The sequence below is a fragment of the Gigantopelta aegis genome, chromosome 6 (genome assembly GCF_016097555.1).
Source record: "Gigantopelta aegis isolate Gae_Host chromosome 6, Gae_host_genome, whole genome shotgun sequence".
In the NCBI taxonomy this organism is placed as follows: Eukaryota; Metazoa; Mollusca; class Gastropoda; order Neomphalida; family Peltospiridae; genus Gigantopelta; species Gigantopelta aegis.
In genome coordinates, this window is record NC_054704.1 from 44408746 (window position 1) to 44424799 (window position 16054).

Below are 16054 nucleotides of genomic sequence, written 5' to 3' on the forward strand. Positions count from 1 at the left end.
GCTGATGGCTTAACGTTTCGGATATCAGCTGAACATTAAAATTTTATTGCAGAGAGGGATGACTTACAAAGAGGAAGACAGTTTTGTGTAAAATTCTAATAAAATCGCTTTCCAATACTGAACAAAATTAAATGAAAGGAACATCGCATCACGTGACATAAGTATATCGGTGGCGTAGGAAGATGCCAAAACGTGTGTTCGGGGGGGGGGGGGGCACACAAACACGCACACACACACACATACCATATATATATATATATATATATATATATATATATATATATATATATATATATAAACCATCGCTACTGCTATTGGATCAAGTAAGGGGGGCACATGCCCCCTTGACCCCCACATACACCTGGCTTCCTACGGCAGTGTATATTTAGAATTAAAAACAGTTACAAAGAGTAATTTTGAAAAATCTCACTTTTTTTTCGCAACAATATCTACTTACCTTTACTAATTGAACCTGCGTTTGAGCGTACGGTTTCGTCTCTTTTTGAACGGGCGCTTTGGACGGTATGCGACCGTTTCTCTGGGACGGGGGCGCCAGCGGAGGTATATCCACACAGAACGAAACACTCTTTTGCGAACTCTGTGACCCGCAGTTTCGAGTCCGGCTGTACGTAGCGGCCGTTGTCTCGGACGCGTTCGAGAGTCTCGCTTTCTGTTCCTCCCGCGTGGTCAGCAGTTTCCGATTCTCCGTCCTCTGGAGCACCGTCGGTGCGGATCGACGTCGTGGTTCGCCTTTCATGTTGCTGTTGTATCTCCGTCGATGACGTCGTACCATGGTTCCGGCGCGAGTTAACATAGACATAATAATGCGTGGTGTGTGTGTGTGTGTGTGTGTAACTCGCTTTTAAGTCCGATATATACAGCGACGCTGCAATCTCATTGTTGAACTAAAATAATTATTTACAGTAATACCACTCCAGGACATAAAACATAGCACACGGCATCACTGGAACGCAAAGAAACGTATCGTGAACAATCAAAGTAATATAGTCTCATTGTTGATATTTCGTTTTCTAAACAACACCTCTCCAGTGAAAAACAACAACAACAACAAAGCAAATAAGGTAAAGTAAAGCTTCTAATCCTCTGTGTCACAAAAAGGCAAACTAACGTAACGAGAATCTCAACCTAATGTATTTGAAAACGTATCCGGTTTTTACGACATCCCGTCGTAGAGAAAACCCTTTATTTTCTTTCCTGTTTTTTTTCCTCTCCTCCCGCACGGAGAGCATTCAATTTGCCGCTTATCTTTTCAACTATCTATATCAGCCAACAGTGTGAACCGTTCGTATTAAGGCATTGATTAGAGCCTCTCTTTTCTACGTGAACATAACGAGGAACGCGATCGTTGAGCGTGATATGCGACACATTTCCTGGGGGTGACGGCGTCATCGTCTCACTAATGCGGCGAAACGCAGACTTACTGGACGTTCTAATGAGAGGAATGGAAATCGTATGGCAGGCACGACGCCGTCCTCACGCATTCTGCTGACTGCACGCTGTCTAATAATAAAAAGGAATGAAATACTTATATGCCAGCGACATTTAGAAGAGGAAAAAAATAAATAAGAAAGACAGAAACGATGACGTTAACTCGAGGTGACCCAGGTAATGGTGTAAACGCCGGAGACGACATGGAACCAAACGCAGAGATAATTGACATCGCTAACGGATCGGCGCTAGCCTCGTGTGATCAAACCCCATTGGTTAGCCGGTGGTCTATCTTAACGATTGTATATTATTGGGTTCTTTGTCTCTTGTGGAGAATATATATACTGGTGTATGTGTGTGTGTGTGTGTGTGTGTGTGTGTGTGTGTGTGTGTGTGTGTGTAATGTGTGTCTGTGTGTGCGTGTTGTGCGTGTATGTGTGTGTGTGTATTTGTGTGTGTGTCTGTGTGTGTTGTGTGTGTCTGTGTGTGTGTCTGTGTGTGTGTGTTTGTCTCTATGTGTGTATGTGTGTATGTGTGTGTGTGTGTGTGTGTCTGTGTGTATGTGCGTGTGTTTGTTGTGTGTGTCTGTGTGTGTCTGTGTATGTACGTGTGTGTTGTGTGTGTATGTGTCTGTGTTGTGTATATGTGCGTGTGTGTTATGTGTGTATGTGTGTGTTCTGCGTGTGTGTGTGTGTGTGTGTGTGTGTGTGTGTGTGTGTGTGTTAATTCCTGAACGAGACTGTAGCCACGTGAGAGGACTGAAGCCCGCCAACTGGTGTGTCTGCCGCAAGGTCATCATCATCTGTGGATGGCAACATGCGTGTCTGCTCTAATACTAATGATAACAGTAATTTCGTATTACAGAACGCTGATCGATACTCAATAGTAATTCGTGCTGTAATCGAATCAAATGCTTGATGTCTGAAATGACGAGTTCTGATTTATATAAGACATTTACTTGTATGGGTAAAAATAAAAATAAAACATGGATAATTTTGTTGGGTGTGTGTGTGGGGGGGGGGGGGGGGGGGACAAGGATAGTTTTGTCGGAAGTAGGAGGAGTGGCTGGATTGAACAAAGAAGTAAACTATACTGAATTTAACTGAATTTAGTTCAGTTCAAAATTATATTAACGTCATATCTTTCAACATAGAATATTAAAACATAAATTACAAGTAACTTTGTATGGAGATACGATGACATAATGCAGTAATAGCGCAAGCAAATAAATGTAGGTAAACCCTCAATATATTAAATACGCCATATTTACAATGTTTTAATTAATGGGGGTTTTTTTCTTTTACTTTAGAATCTTAGTATGACAAAATCTGCCATAATAATATGTTTTCATAACTGCCTTGTTGAAAAATAAAAGTATTAGTTGAATGATAAACTGAAATTTGATGGAAGTTATATAAATAATACTACATAAGCGCTGTTAGATACCATTTATCTCACAACGAGTTGTTTTAAAAGGTATCTAACGAGCGAAAGCGAATTTGATACGTTTTCAAACAACGAGTTGTAAGATAAATGGTATCTAACGAACACGAATGTAGTATTCCATTTCTTACAACGCCTTTTCCAACTAAACCCTATGTACGGCCCTAACGTTTAAAGTTAACGTCACAGACAAGTCAATTTCAGGTTAACTTGTACGTCACAGACAAGTCAATTTCAGGTTAACTTGTGATCGATTTCCACTGTGCTTTTCCATTGGGTGGTATGGCATTGGTTATCGCTCGTATACGTGATAACAAGTATATGTTATCAAAAATAACGAATGATGTTCTCACCAACGGGTGTGTACAATGTTTTAATAATACATTGTGTAGAGGCACTGATTTTCCGTTTCAGATTTTTCTTTTTTCCGTTTCATAATGTTACAAATTCCGTTTTTTTCCGTTTCAGTATTAAACAAATTCTGTTTTTGTTTCACTCACACACACACGCTCAGTGATGCATATGAACACACACACACCAATGGCATATAACATCATGCCAATGTCGCAAATGTTAAAAATTAATAAGAAAACATAACATAATATATCTTTCACTTGAGTAAATATCGGACAATTTTAGCTCACAATGTTCGGTTTTTCCCGTTAAATCGCCGGGAATAAGCGAAGAAAACACGACTGGTAAAACGTCTAGATACTCTACATTAAACATTTGGCGTAACATACAAAGGTACTAGTGTCGTAGCGTAGCACAGGCAGATGTCGGTGTCCATAGTTTCTAGTTCGAAAAATAAATTTTAATTAATCAAATGCGCTATTTAAAGTTAAATAATCTTTTGGAAAAAAATCGGGAATTCCGTTTAAGATAGGTATTTTCGCGATTCCGTCCGCGATTCCGGGATGGCGGAAAATCAGTGCCTCTAATTGTGTAAATCAGCAGCATATATTTGTTGATCATTAAAGGGACATTCCTGAGTTTGCTACAATGTTTAAGATGTTAACGACTAACAGAGACGTTTAACGATTGTAATTACATATCAAATATATTTTCCTGCATTAAATATTAGTGGCTGTATAATAAACGTGTTTCTGATCGTTCTAATACTTGTACTAGGTTAAATTTAATTTTATTTCCTAAAATATCTTTTTTTTCGTACGTAAGAAATTATTTGAAGACAGAACCCAGACGACCAGAAACCCATTGAATATACAGACACTGATATTCTAAACAAGAAAATATACTTAATATGTAAGTTTAATCGTAGACCTATTTTATTAGTCGGAAACATTTTACAATGGTGCAAACTCAAGAATGTCCCTTTAAAAGACAGCAAATTACGTTTGCACTAATTTTTTGTATTTTAGATTACAGCAGCAATTTTAATTCCCGAGAGATAGCATTATTGGCATAGCAAATATTTCCATAGACTTACCTTTGTTTGACACCCATAGCCGATGGGTATTGTTTGGTTCTGGGTTTTCCTTAATTATTCACTGGCGTAGCTAATATGAATATTGGAAGGGGGACCAACACTGTCTATGGGTCGTGTTATGGGGCAATAGGGAAAATGTATAAGGTGGTGGGGAACAAAAAATGGGTGATTGGTGGATCCATAGACCACCCCCTACACACACACACACACATACACACACACAACCGACAATCAGGGGCGTAGGCTAGGGGGTTCGGGGGGTTCGGACGAACCCCCCCCCCCCGGTCAAGATCATGCTACGCCCCTGACAACGCCAGTGGATAGCCTAACTATGTATCAACGTTCGCGTTCTGCTTTCTCTCAGTCAAATTGTTTTAGGTTTCAAATGCACCAGTTATTCATCAGACTAACATATCAGTCCATATGCAACACTCTAGCTCCACTTTGTCCTTAACAACTAATGTGGAATCCACAGGCACAAAATTTCACGAAGGAACGAACAACTGTTTTATTTTAACTCAAAAACATTGTATTTACGGTTATATGACGTCAGAGTAAGAAAATATTTTTTAGGAAATAAAATGAAAATTAATTACATATCAAATATATTTTTCTGCATAAAATATTAGTGGCTGTATATTAAACGTGTTTCTGATCGTTCTAATATTTTTCCTAGGTTAAATTTCATTTAATTTCCTAAAATATAATTTTTTCGTACGTACGAAATTATTTGAAGACAAAATCCATTTTGGGCTTCTTACAAATATTAGAACGATCAGAAACACGTTTAATATACAGCCACTAATATTCTAAACAAGAAAATATATTTAATATGTAAGTTCAATCGTAGAAATATTGCAGCAAACTCAGGAATGTCTTTTTAAAATTTAATAATGTAAATTTTGGTCTTAGCTCGGAGTGGTAAAGCGCTCGCTTGATGCGCGGTCGGTTTGGGATCGATCCCCGTCAGTGGGCCCATTGGTACATCAACGGCCGTGCTATCGTGTCTATGGATGGTGCATATAAATGATCCCTTGCTGCTAATCGAAAAGAGTAGCCCATGAAGTGGCGACAGCGGGTTTCCTCCCTTAATATCAGTGTGGTCCTTAATATGACATCATTAGGGAAGATAGAGCATTTTAAGGACAAAAGGAAAGGAAATGTATACATACAGGCCAAATATGTAGTCCATCTCCGATAAAGCGTGATCCTTTATCCAGACAACATGGAAGGTTTTTAAAAAATGTTTTGTTTAACGACACCACTAGAGCACATTGATTTATTAATCATCGGCTATTGGATGCCAAACATTTTGGTAATTCTGACATATAGCCTTAGACAGGAAACCCGCTATATTTTTCTTCATAAGTAGCAAGGGATCTTTTATATGTACCATCCCACAGACAGGATAGCACATACCACGGTATTTGATATACCAGTCGTGATGCACTGGCTGGAACGAGAAAAAATCCAATGGGCCCACCGCAGGGAATCGATCCCACACCGACCGCGCATCTGGCGGGCATTTACTACCGGGCTACGTCCCATCCCATCATGGACGGAGTCTTTCAGTGGAGATGAAGTGACAGACTTGACAGGTATGGTGACAGTTCTCATGACAGGTGCCACCTGTTGGGCAGGATATTCTCACCTTTCATGAACACCTGATATCATCACTCTTATCACAGTGATTCATGAGTGTATGTCATCATAGCTGTGCCTATTCTAATTAGCTCTGTGCGGTGCTGTTTTGATGTAGTAAACTAGTGTGGGAGTGGCAGTCCTCTTTGTAGCGTTGCAATAGGGATGAAATATCCAGTGAAGGATCTCACCGAGAGTGGCTGTCCTCCTATAGACGAGGCACTAGATGGAGATTCATTGAGGCAAACCTTATTTTGTCGAATGCCCATTCGACTCCGCATTGTGCAGAGATACGGATCATATATCTTCTTTGGTCAATACTAAGTTTAAAATTATTACATCTAAATCGTGTATAAATTACTCCAATCCAAATATAGCCAAATTCTTATCTTATATATATATATATATATATGAGTAATCCATGACATATGGTACGGCATGCTTCATAACATGTACATAATAGTTTACACCATTGACGGGGAAGCAGGTTTTCATTCTGTCGTCATAAACTAAACCAATATTTAATAACTTTGGTAGTAAAAATAAGCTGCTAAGCAGCTCTACTACATTCACCTAAAGCCACATCACTAGTAGTGTTTTCCCACACTTAAAAAAATCTACCAAAACAACAACAAATAAAAAACATAAACTAAAATATTTACACATTTTAATCTGAACATCGTCAATGATTTTACCCCATACTTTTGAACCATAAGAAAACGTAGGAGTTATCGTAGCATTAAATATCTTAAACACATCTTTACAAGGAATATCACCAATTTCTTTTTATAACTATATTCAGCAATCATGACTTTTTCACCTTGTGCTTTAGTTTGGGCTTTAGTCCATATTAGTTTTGACGTGAACATAATTTCTAAATATCTATAACATGAGACAACCTCAATATTATTTTAATTAAATTTTAACACCCCCCCCCCCCCCCCCCACACACACACAGGTCTTTATAGGACCTTCATTTCTAAAAACATTAAAATTCGTCTTGCGCAACCATACCGCATTGGCGGATTAAGAGGGTGGGGATGTGTCCTATGGGTCCACTGACTCCATGCCCATTCGTCCGTTTAAAATGCCTTTTTTAATGACTTTTAAAACTTCATAATCCACAATATACAACCGTAAATTGCCATATAAACGCGTCTCTGAGCATCTTTATTTTCAAGAAGCATGCCTCCGAACTTCTCTACAGAAACGGGGCTCGGTTCATTTGCCTTCGACAAACTCAAATTAACCTTTATGTGGTATTTTCTATCCCCCAAATCCTAGATCCGACTTTGAATACTTACAAAACACTTCTATAGGTAGTACTAAGCCAAATAACTTCCGGCTGGTTCAATGAGGTGCACCGAACTTTTGACAGAGAAGTGAAAACCACAAGTCCTGTGATTGGTGATAAATGTGAGTGTGTTGGTTGTAAAAAAAACAAATAGTTTAATCTGGACAAAACATGTGTGCAATTTTGTTTCATCAAGTACCACTGTGTCAAGTAGCTTTGTGTTTGAAACATGTATGGGGTACCTGTAAAAACAAGTACTTGAATTTTGTGCGGAACTAGGGTAGTCATTGACGCTACCCGTTTTCTCCGAAATGAGCAGCTTGACCCTCAATTTTTTTCTGATTCACTTTAAAGGTGAGGGGTGGTAGTATTTATATCCGTGGTGTTTATGTTGATTGATACACTGCAGATAGGAGTTTTAGCCACACATGCTACTATTGTCGTCTATGGGATTTGATTTGCTAGTGTACACCCTAATGCACTATTTTTCTTCTGTAGCTAATGGGAGTGTCAGGAACAGATGATACATCAGCAGCAATCATAAGTATATATAATTATTTAAAATACCTCGTTTTTCACATTCTTCCATAGTTTTTACAATCCGGTCAATAAAAATAATAGCATTAATGATTTGTGCACTCAGTATACTTCCCTATCGGCCACGATATTACAAAAACAAATATCCTAATAAACCATTGATTTTCTTCCACATGTTCTTACCTTAGAATACACTGTTGAAGGAAGGAACGAAACGTTTTATTTATCAACACATTTTATTTACGGTTATATGGCGGCGGACACATGGTTAAGGACCACGCAGATATTGAGAGTGGAAACCCGCCGTCGCCACTTCATGGGCTACTCTTTTCGATTAGCAGCTATAGATCTTTTATATGCACAATCCCACAGACAGAACAGCACATACCACGGCCTTTGTTATACTAGTCGTGGTGCACTGGCTAGAACAAGAAATAGCCCAATAGGTCCACAGGCGAGCGTTTTACTACAGTATCAAATTCAGATTCAGTTATAAAGTCATCGACTCATAGATATATTTTAATTAGTCGCTAATTAAGACTTCAAAGAAATTTCTAATCACACATTTATAAAGACATTCTATACTGTGGAAATATTTTCGAATTACTTAAAGGAACCATGGTTATGTTGAAGTTAACCAAGAATAAATAATTATATATAAATAATTGTCTACGTTCTTCCTGTCATACCTTAACCATGGGGCGGAACGTAGCCCAGTGGTATAGCGCTTGCTTGATGCGCGGTCGGTCTTGGGTCAATTCCCACTGGGCTATTTCTCGTTCCTGCCAGTGCACCACGATTGGGATATTAAAGGCCGTGGTATGTATTATCTTATATGTAGGATGGTGCATATAAAAGATCCCTTGCTACAAATGGAAAATAATTTTTCCTCTCATACTATATATCAAAATTATCAAATGTTTGTCATCCAATAGCCGATGATTATTAAATAAATGTGTTCCAGTGGAGTCGTTAAACAAAACAAATTTTTCATCATTTTTAAAATAACGATTTATTATTTTTAAAAGAACTTGTGTTTATACACATGGTATGCATTTTTTTTAGACTGAGCGTCCTCCATTGAGGATTAGCTGACAACTTCACCCTCACCCACAGTCCCTACTGATAGTTTTAGTAAAGCTAAGGCATTTACAAAACAATTATATATCTGCCTATCATAAAATGTTTCGATGCACTGTGACGAACATCCTTAGCTACGCTTATAGGTAGTACTATACCAAATAACTTCCGGCTGGGTCAAAGTTGGAGGTGCACCCAACTTTTGATAGAGAAGTGAACACCACAAGTCCTGTGATTGGTTATAAATGTGAGTGTGTTGGTTATAAAAAATAATAGTTTCATCTGGGTAAAATAAATGTTCAATTTTATTTCATCTAGTACCAATGTGTCAAGTAGCCTTGTGCTTAAAACATGTATGGAGTACCTGTAAAAAAACAGTACTCAAATTTTGTGCGAAACTAGGGTAGTCATAGACGCTACCCGTTATCTCAGAAACGAGCATCTTGACCCCCATTTTTTTCTGATTCACTTTAAGTGTAAGGGGTGGTAGTATTTATATCCGTGGCGTTTATGTCGGTTGATACGTTGCAGGTAGGAGTTTTAGCCGCATATGTTACTATTGTCGTCTATGGGATTTGATTTGGTAGTATACACCCTTAAGGTGTAACTATAAACAACACGTTTTACTGATCTAGGCTTTATAGTTTGTGAGAAACTAATCTAAACGATAAACATTAATGTTAAACTTTAACGGGAAACAAACTGACGCCGCTGCCGCCGCCGCAGGAAAAGTAGTACCTATAATTTGCCGTGTTAGTCGTAAAGGCAACACAATAATTTTTATAAAACTTCGCAGTGGAATAATAAAATCCGATTGGGCGAGAGCTGAGGTGCTTCTGTCGACGGACTGAATCCCTTTGATGGACTCTTTCTCTCATTGTTCTTTTTTTTTTTTCTTTTTCTTTTTTTCTTCGTTTTTTTTTCTTTTTTTTTTTTTTTTGGGGGGGGGGGGTGTTGGTGTTGTTTTGGGTTTTTTTTTTTTTTTTTTTTTGTTGTTTTTTTTGGGGGGGGAGGTTGGTGTGGTGTGCCCCACGATTGGTATATCACGGGCCATGGTAGCGGGTTTTCACTGACAATGCGATAACGACCAAATGTTTGACAACCAATAGCTGATGATTAGTAAATCAATTTGCTCTGGTGATGCCGTTAACAAAAACAAGCAAACTTTAAAAAAGAAAAAACCGAATACGTTGTAATAACAGAATTTAAGTTATTTTGAAGAATGGGGCGGGACGTAGCCTAGTGGCAAAGCGCTCGCCTGATGTGCGGTCGGTCTGGGATCGATCCCTGTCAGTGGGTCCATTTAACTGGGCTATTTCTCGTTCCAGTGTACCACGCTTGTATGTCCAAGGCCGTGGTATGTGCTAACCTGTCGTTAAACAAAACACACTTTAACTCTTTTTGTTTAGCGTCGTTGTCACTTCCGCCCTCATGACGCCGCCCATGTTGGGACATATTATTATTATGGCACACCCCAGGCCTACCATGCAGTTGTATAATACACGACGTATTTTCAACTGAAGTGTGCGTGAATATGTGGATGGCAATCATGTACACTTTTATACCCATGGTGAGAACGCACTGCATGGGCACAACATACAGAATTTCAGACATGGGTGCGTTGAGACAATCCATTTGTTGGGGTGATAGTAGGCACATGTGTTTGCATAACTATTACTATTTTGTTGTGGCCTCTAATCGGATGAATGAATGAATGAATGTTTAACGACACCCCAGCACGAAAAATACATCGGCTATTGGGTATCAAACTATAGTAATGCAAATAAATAAAGTGATGATCAACATCAATATAAAAATTCAAGGTTTAAACAAAAACAGTGTAAAGGAACTGTGCCAAAAGTACAAATACAAATATCACAGAATTTTACGGACACCGAATTTTATTCTAAACTTCAATTTGTGCTGTATTGGCCATTCTCAAAGAGAATGTTACACCCCTGCACCACGGTGAGGTTACAGCACACGCAGGGGCCTCTAATCGGAAGTACCATTACTCATATGTAGCAGATCGGCAACCGACGCAGACCAAACAATTGTTTGTTCACCTTCGCTGACCTGACGTAAATCTTCTGCATCCATTTGCGTCTCTTAACGATTGTACGGGAACCAGCGTTAAAACATGTTTTCTTTCAGCCTTGTAGACTGTATCGAAACCAGGCTTAACAACGAAGAAGCCCGCGATATGACGATATGTTAAAATAAAATAAAAATCGATCATTAAAGTAACAAATTGCATGTTCTATATTACCATTCCCACGGTGTAGTATGCTCCGTCGACAAACCAAATAAATTGCCTCTTGCTCTTCCTAATAGCCGCGTTACCGGAACTCGTGTTGTTAGGTGCACAAAAATATTTATTTTAATAGGAGGAGGAGTAGAATATAACTCCATAGGGGGCAGTTCGCAGGAGGTGCTGTAACATGATTCATTAAAGGGACAGACCCTAGTTTTTAAACACTACAGCATATGTTTTACTATTAGAGCGGTTTATGATCACTGAAATCAAACATTACATATATTGTATTCTTTAGATTATCCATGTCCGTAGAACAGAAGTGTTTCTAATACCAAACAATGCGTTTTTCACATTTTTAAAAACGCACGTACGTCTGAGAAGTAGCGGTTTATTGCTTGGAGTTCTAATCTACTTTTAAGGAGATTTCCCGTTTTAACGTCACAGACTAATGTTTCACTCTACTGTAACTTTATCCAAGTGTGTTACAGGTTTGTAAATTAACTAAAGTTAGTGTTAGTGTTCACGGGTTGAAACTAGGGTCTGCGCCTTTAATAGTAAAATATAAAGTAAAGTAAAGTTTGTTTTATTTAACGACGCCACTAGAGCACATTGATTTTTTATCTTATCATCGGCTATTGGACGTCAAACATATGTTCATTCTGACACATAGGCTACTCTTTTACGACAGGCAGCAAGGGATCTTTTATTTGCGCTTCCCACAGGCAGGATATCACAAACCATGGCCTTTGTTGAACCAGTTATGGATCACTGGTCGGTGCAAGTGGTTTACACCTACCCATTGAACCATGCGGAGCACTCACTCAGGGTTTGGAGTCGGTATCTGGATTAAAAACCCATGCCTCGACTGGGATCCGAATCCAGTACCTACCAGCCTGTAGACCGATGGCCTAACCACGACGCCACCAAGGCCGGTCAAAAAATTGTAAAATATAGATATTCATAATACACAAACAAATTTTGAATAAAAACTAATATACTACATGAATTATAAAGACATCGGATTATTGGTTAATTACTATTACCTGTGGATCTAACAGCACCCCGTTGGAGCTCATGTCCAGCTGACCTTTTATTCAGCCAATCAAAACCTTACTTGCAAAATCATGCCAGTGATTTGAAAAGAATTTGAAAACATTCGGGATTATGCCAAGGGTATACGAAATGTTTTGGGTGAATTACGAAGTATGCCGGAAACTAATTTCAATATAAAATTTTATATAAAATTCATTTCAAGACGAAAAAAAACCCTTGATGGTATAGCCATAACATCTTTTTATACTAGTATACAATCCAGAGTTTATTACCTCACTTTCCCCCTGTTTTTTAATGTTGAAATAGACCAACAAGTTCGCCTATTGCATAAATAGTCTCGCCCGATATTTTTAGAATTTGTATACTCCCGAATAACGCTATAAAAGGTGAAGTGTAATTGGTCGATATTTAAATTGTTATTTATAGATGAAATGTCACCTGGACATGGGAGTCCACGCAATGCTGTTAGAGCTAATTTTAATCAGATTGGACGTAGAACGGATCCTTATCAACAGAAACAGAATTATTTAATTCTCATTAGAGCTTCATCCGGAGTGATACATGTGTCGGAAGGTTCCTATAAAACCTACTTTGTTATGTCACTAATCGACACCGGCCTCGGCGGTGTCGTGGTTAAGCCATCGGATATAAGGCTGGTAGGTACTGGGTTCACAGCCCGGTACCGGCTCCCACCCAGAGCGAATTGTAACGACTCAATGGGTAGGTGTAAGACCACTACACCCTCTTCTCTCAAACAGCTAACTTACTGTCCTGGACAGACAGTCCAGATAGCTGATATGTATGCCCAGGTCAGCGTGCTTGAACCTTAATTGGCACGAAAGCACGAAAATAAGTTGAAATGAAATGAAATCACTAATCGACGAGTAAACGTGGCGTAGCGGGTTTCTTTTTTCATTCGCATCTATAGGCGGTGGAAGTGGAGTGGGGGTACGGGTGGAGGCGGCACTGGCCCAACCAATTCTAAAGAAAATGTCCACCTCCCCCAGTTGAGAGGCAAATTACAATGTTACTTCTCTCCCCTGTTACCTTCCGACGTATGTGATTCAGTAGCAAGGTGTCGAAATTACAATATGCATTGACGTAGGCTGGGGAGGGGGGAGTCCGGTAGAATCACTACCCCCACGCTGAAACTAAAGCATTTTATATATATATATATATACAATGCAATATTTGGCTATTCATAAAGATGTCCTGGGAAAATGTGACAAAAGGGTCCGCTAGGTTCATAGTCGCCCCCCCCCCCCCCCATTACGCCCCTGATATGTTAGTCTTGTCAAAGTTAAAAATATCCTGGGCTGTTGTTAAACAAACATATCTTTCTTTTAGAAGCGCTTATATTTTTCTCAAGCTTTTGCTATTTCAGTTTCCCCAATGGCGTTTGCATAGCTCTTAAAACAGCGCTGCAACAAAACTGTCGATAACTCTTGCAGCGTTAGGCGAAGATGGTAACAAGCCGTTTACCACTACTGGCAATTATTTCTCGTCGCATATTCCGTGATTTTCAGAAACTGTTGCTGCGTATGATGAACGACATCACCGGAAGGCAACACATACAAAAAAATCTCGTGTCATTGTTCATTGATTATCGATTGGTTCCTATGAGCGGTAAAGAGTCGAAACACGTGCTACTTACTCATCACAGTGCGTGTATCCGACATGGAATTAATTCACCCTCTCTCTCTCTCTCTCTCTCTCTCTCTCTCTCTCTCTCTCTCTCTCTCTCTCTCTCTCTCTCTCTCTCTCTCTCTCTCTCTTCCCCCCAAATGAGAGTCAAACTTAATAATACGAATTAAATTAAACTAAATTAATAATTGTGTTTCTTTCTTGTTAGTAGATTTCTTCTGTGAATTTCAGGGTCGTAGATCACCCAAAACAAACTGGGAGAGGCAACAAAATTAATTAGGACACAGCAATATCGGGTCTTCTCCAGCCAAACAACAACAAAACAAATAATAATAATAATAGTAATAATAGTAATAATAATAATAATAATAATAATAATTCATTTTGGGGCGGGGTATGTGGGTTTGGGAGGGTATTACCCCTAGGACCCTATTTGTAATATTCAACGCTTTAAATATTTCTTACCTTTTACATCGGTAGAAACTTACGAACAACAGCTCCCCAAATTGGTTACCAACCAAGTAACGTCATGCACGACTGTGCCACGTAAACGTCACGTGTCATGGTTACGTCATAATAGAATGACCTTTAGCATAATATTAAAAACCTATTACACATGTAGTAAGAAGCAACCTAAAATTAACTATTTCGAAGGAAGAAATTGTAAAAAGTGCGTGCGTAAAGCTTGAGTTCATCCAATGAGAAAATGTCAACCCTGCCATGGACATCACTTAGAAAGCCTGTCCCACAAAACTTCACAGTCGCAGTATGGATTTAACTGATAGTTTCGTATTCCACTTGTTTTGTCTTGTCCGTGGGCAGGTATTACCGTCCACCCCCACCCACCATCCCCGTCCCCTGCCCCGTAATGAATTTTCATGATTAGACAAGGCCTAGCAGGACATAATAATGATGCGCCACAAGAAAAATAAATCTCTTTTTAGTTCAAAGGTGCCACCTTGGCCAGCCTGGAGAAACACTCCATTACATTTTCCTGATTCTATTTGTACTTCCACCCTACTTGTTTTATACTAGGAACGGCCCTTGGACCCTATAATATAATAAGTAATTAATCAGTGTGGTCTAGTGGTGTCGTTAAACAACAACAACAACAAAAAAAACCTTTAATTTTATAACTTAATTGTAATCTAATTGCTTGCAGCTTAAACGCCATGTCAGGCCCGTAGAGACCTACTCTAATTAAACAAAAATAGAAATCTGACTTGCGCCTCCCACTAGATATCCCCCCCCCCCCCCCACACGCACACACACACACACACACACAGACACACACACACATACACACACCCTTCAGATATCGTTCCTACGAACCTGAATATGAGGGTAGGTATGTCTGTAGGCCCTATATATATATTTGCTGTTGTATTGATGATTATTTATTTCACTATTAGTCTGACGACAATGGAAAGCGGTAGACCACCATAATAGAAATAATTATTTAATTATGTCTATAATTATATTGGGGCATAGTCAACTAAAGTCTCGTAACTTTGCGATCTCGGAGTGCAGTGCTTAACGTTTTACAAAAACGATGCGATTTTGCTTCAGAAAGCCTAAAAGAAGGAAGGAAAGGGTTTATTTAACGACGCACTCAACACATTTTATTTACGGTTATATGGCGTCGGAAATATGGTTAAGGATCACACAGATATTGAGGGAGGAAACCCGCTGTCGCCACTTCATGGGCTACTCTTTTCGATTAGCAGCAAGGGATTTTTTATAAGCACCATCCCATAGACAGGATAGCACGTACTACGGCCTTTGATGTACCAGTCGTGTTGCGCTGGATGGAGCGTGAAATAGCCCAATAGGTCCACTGGCGGGGATCGATCCCAAACCGACCGCGCATCAAGCGAGCGCTTTACCACCGGGCTACGTTTCGCCCGAGAAATTTATGAATTAGCTTCCTGGAATATATGTTGTTGCTTGGATAATATATTATGTGTAGGTATGATTATGGTATATATTATATATACATACATGTGTTTAACGACACCTCAGTACATGCATTATTTCTAACTACGGCTAGTTTGGTATCTCAGATAATGTTATTTCAACATTTTCCCAAAAACAAAAACCCGCTACCGCCACATAAGTTTCTTTTACCTGAAAAGAGCAAGGGATCATTTATTTGCACATTCTTACACACATGTTGGTGAGAACATCATTCGTTATTTTTGACAAC

At 39.1% G+C, this 16054-nt stretch overlaps 1 long non-coding RNA gene across 1 annotated transcript; it reads right to left on the reverse strand.

Moving 5' to 3' along the window:
* Positions 1–1078: 1078 nt before the first annotated feature.
* LOC121375987 lies at positions 1079–14386 on the reverse strand. Its single transcript, XR_005958381.1, has 2 exons — positions 14314–14386; positions 1079–1521 (listed from the first exon to the last, which is right to left on the reverse strand). It is a non-coding gene; the product is annotated as an uncharacterized LOC121375987 (long non-coding RNA).
* Between the last annotated feature and the right edge of the window lie 1668 nt (positions 14387–16054).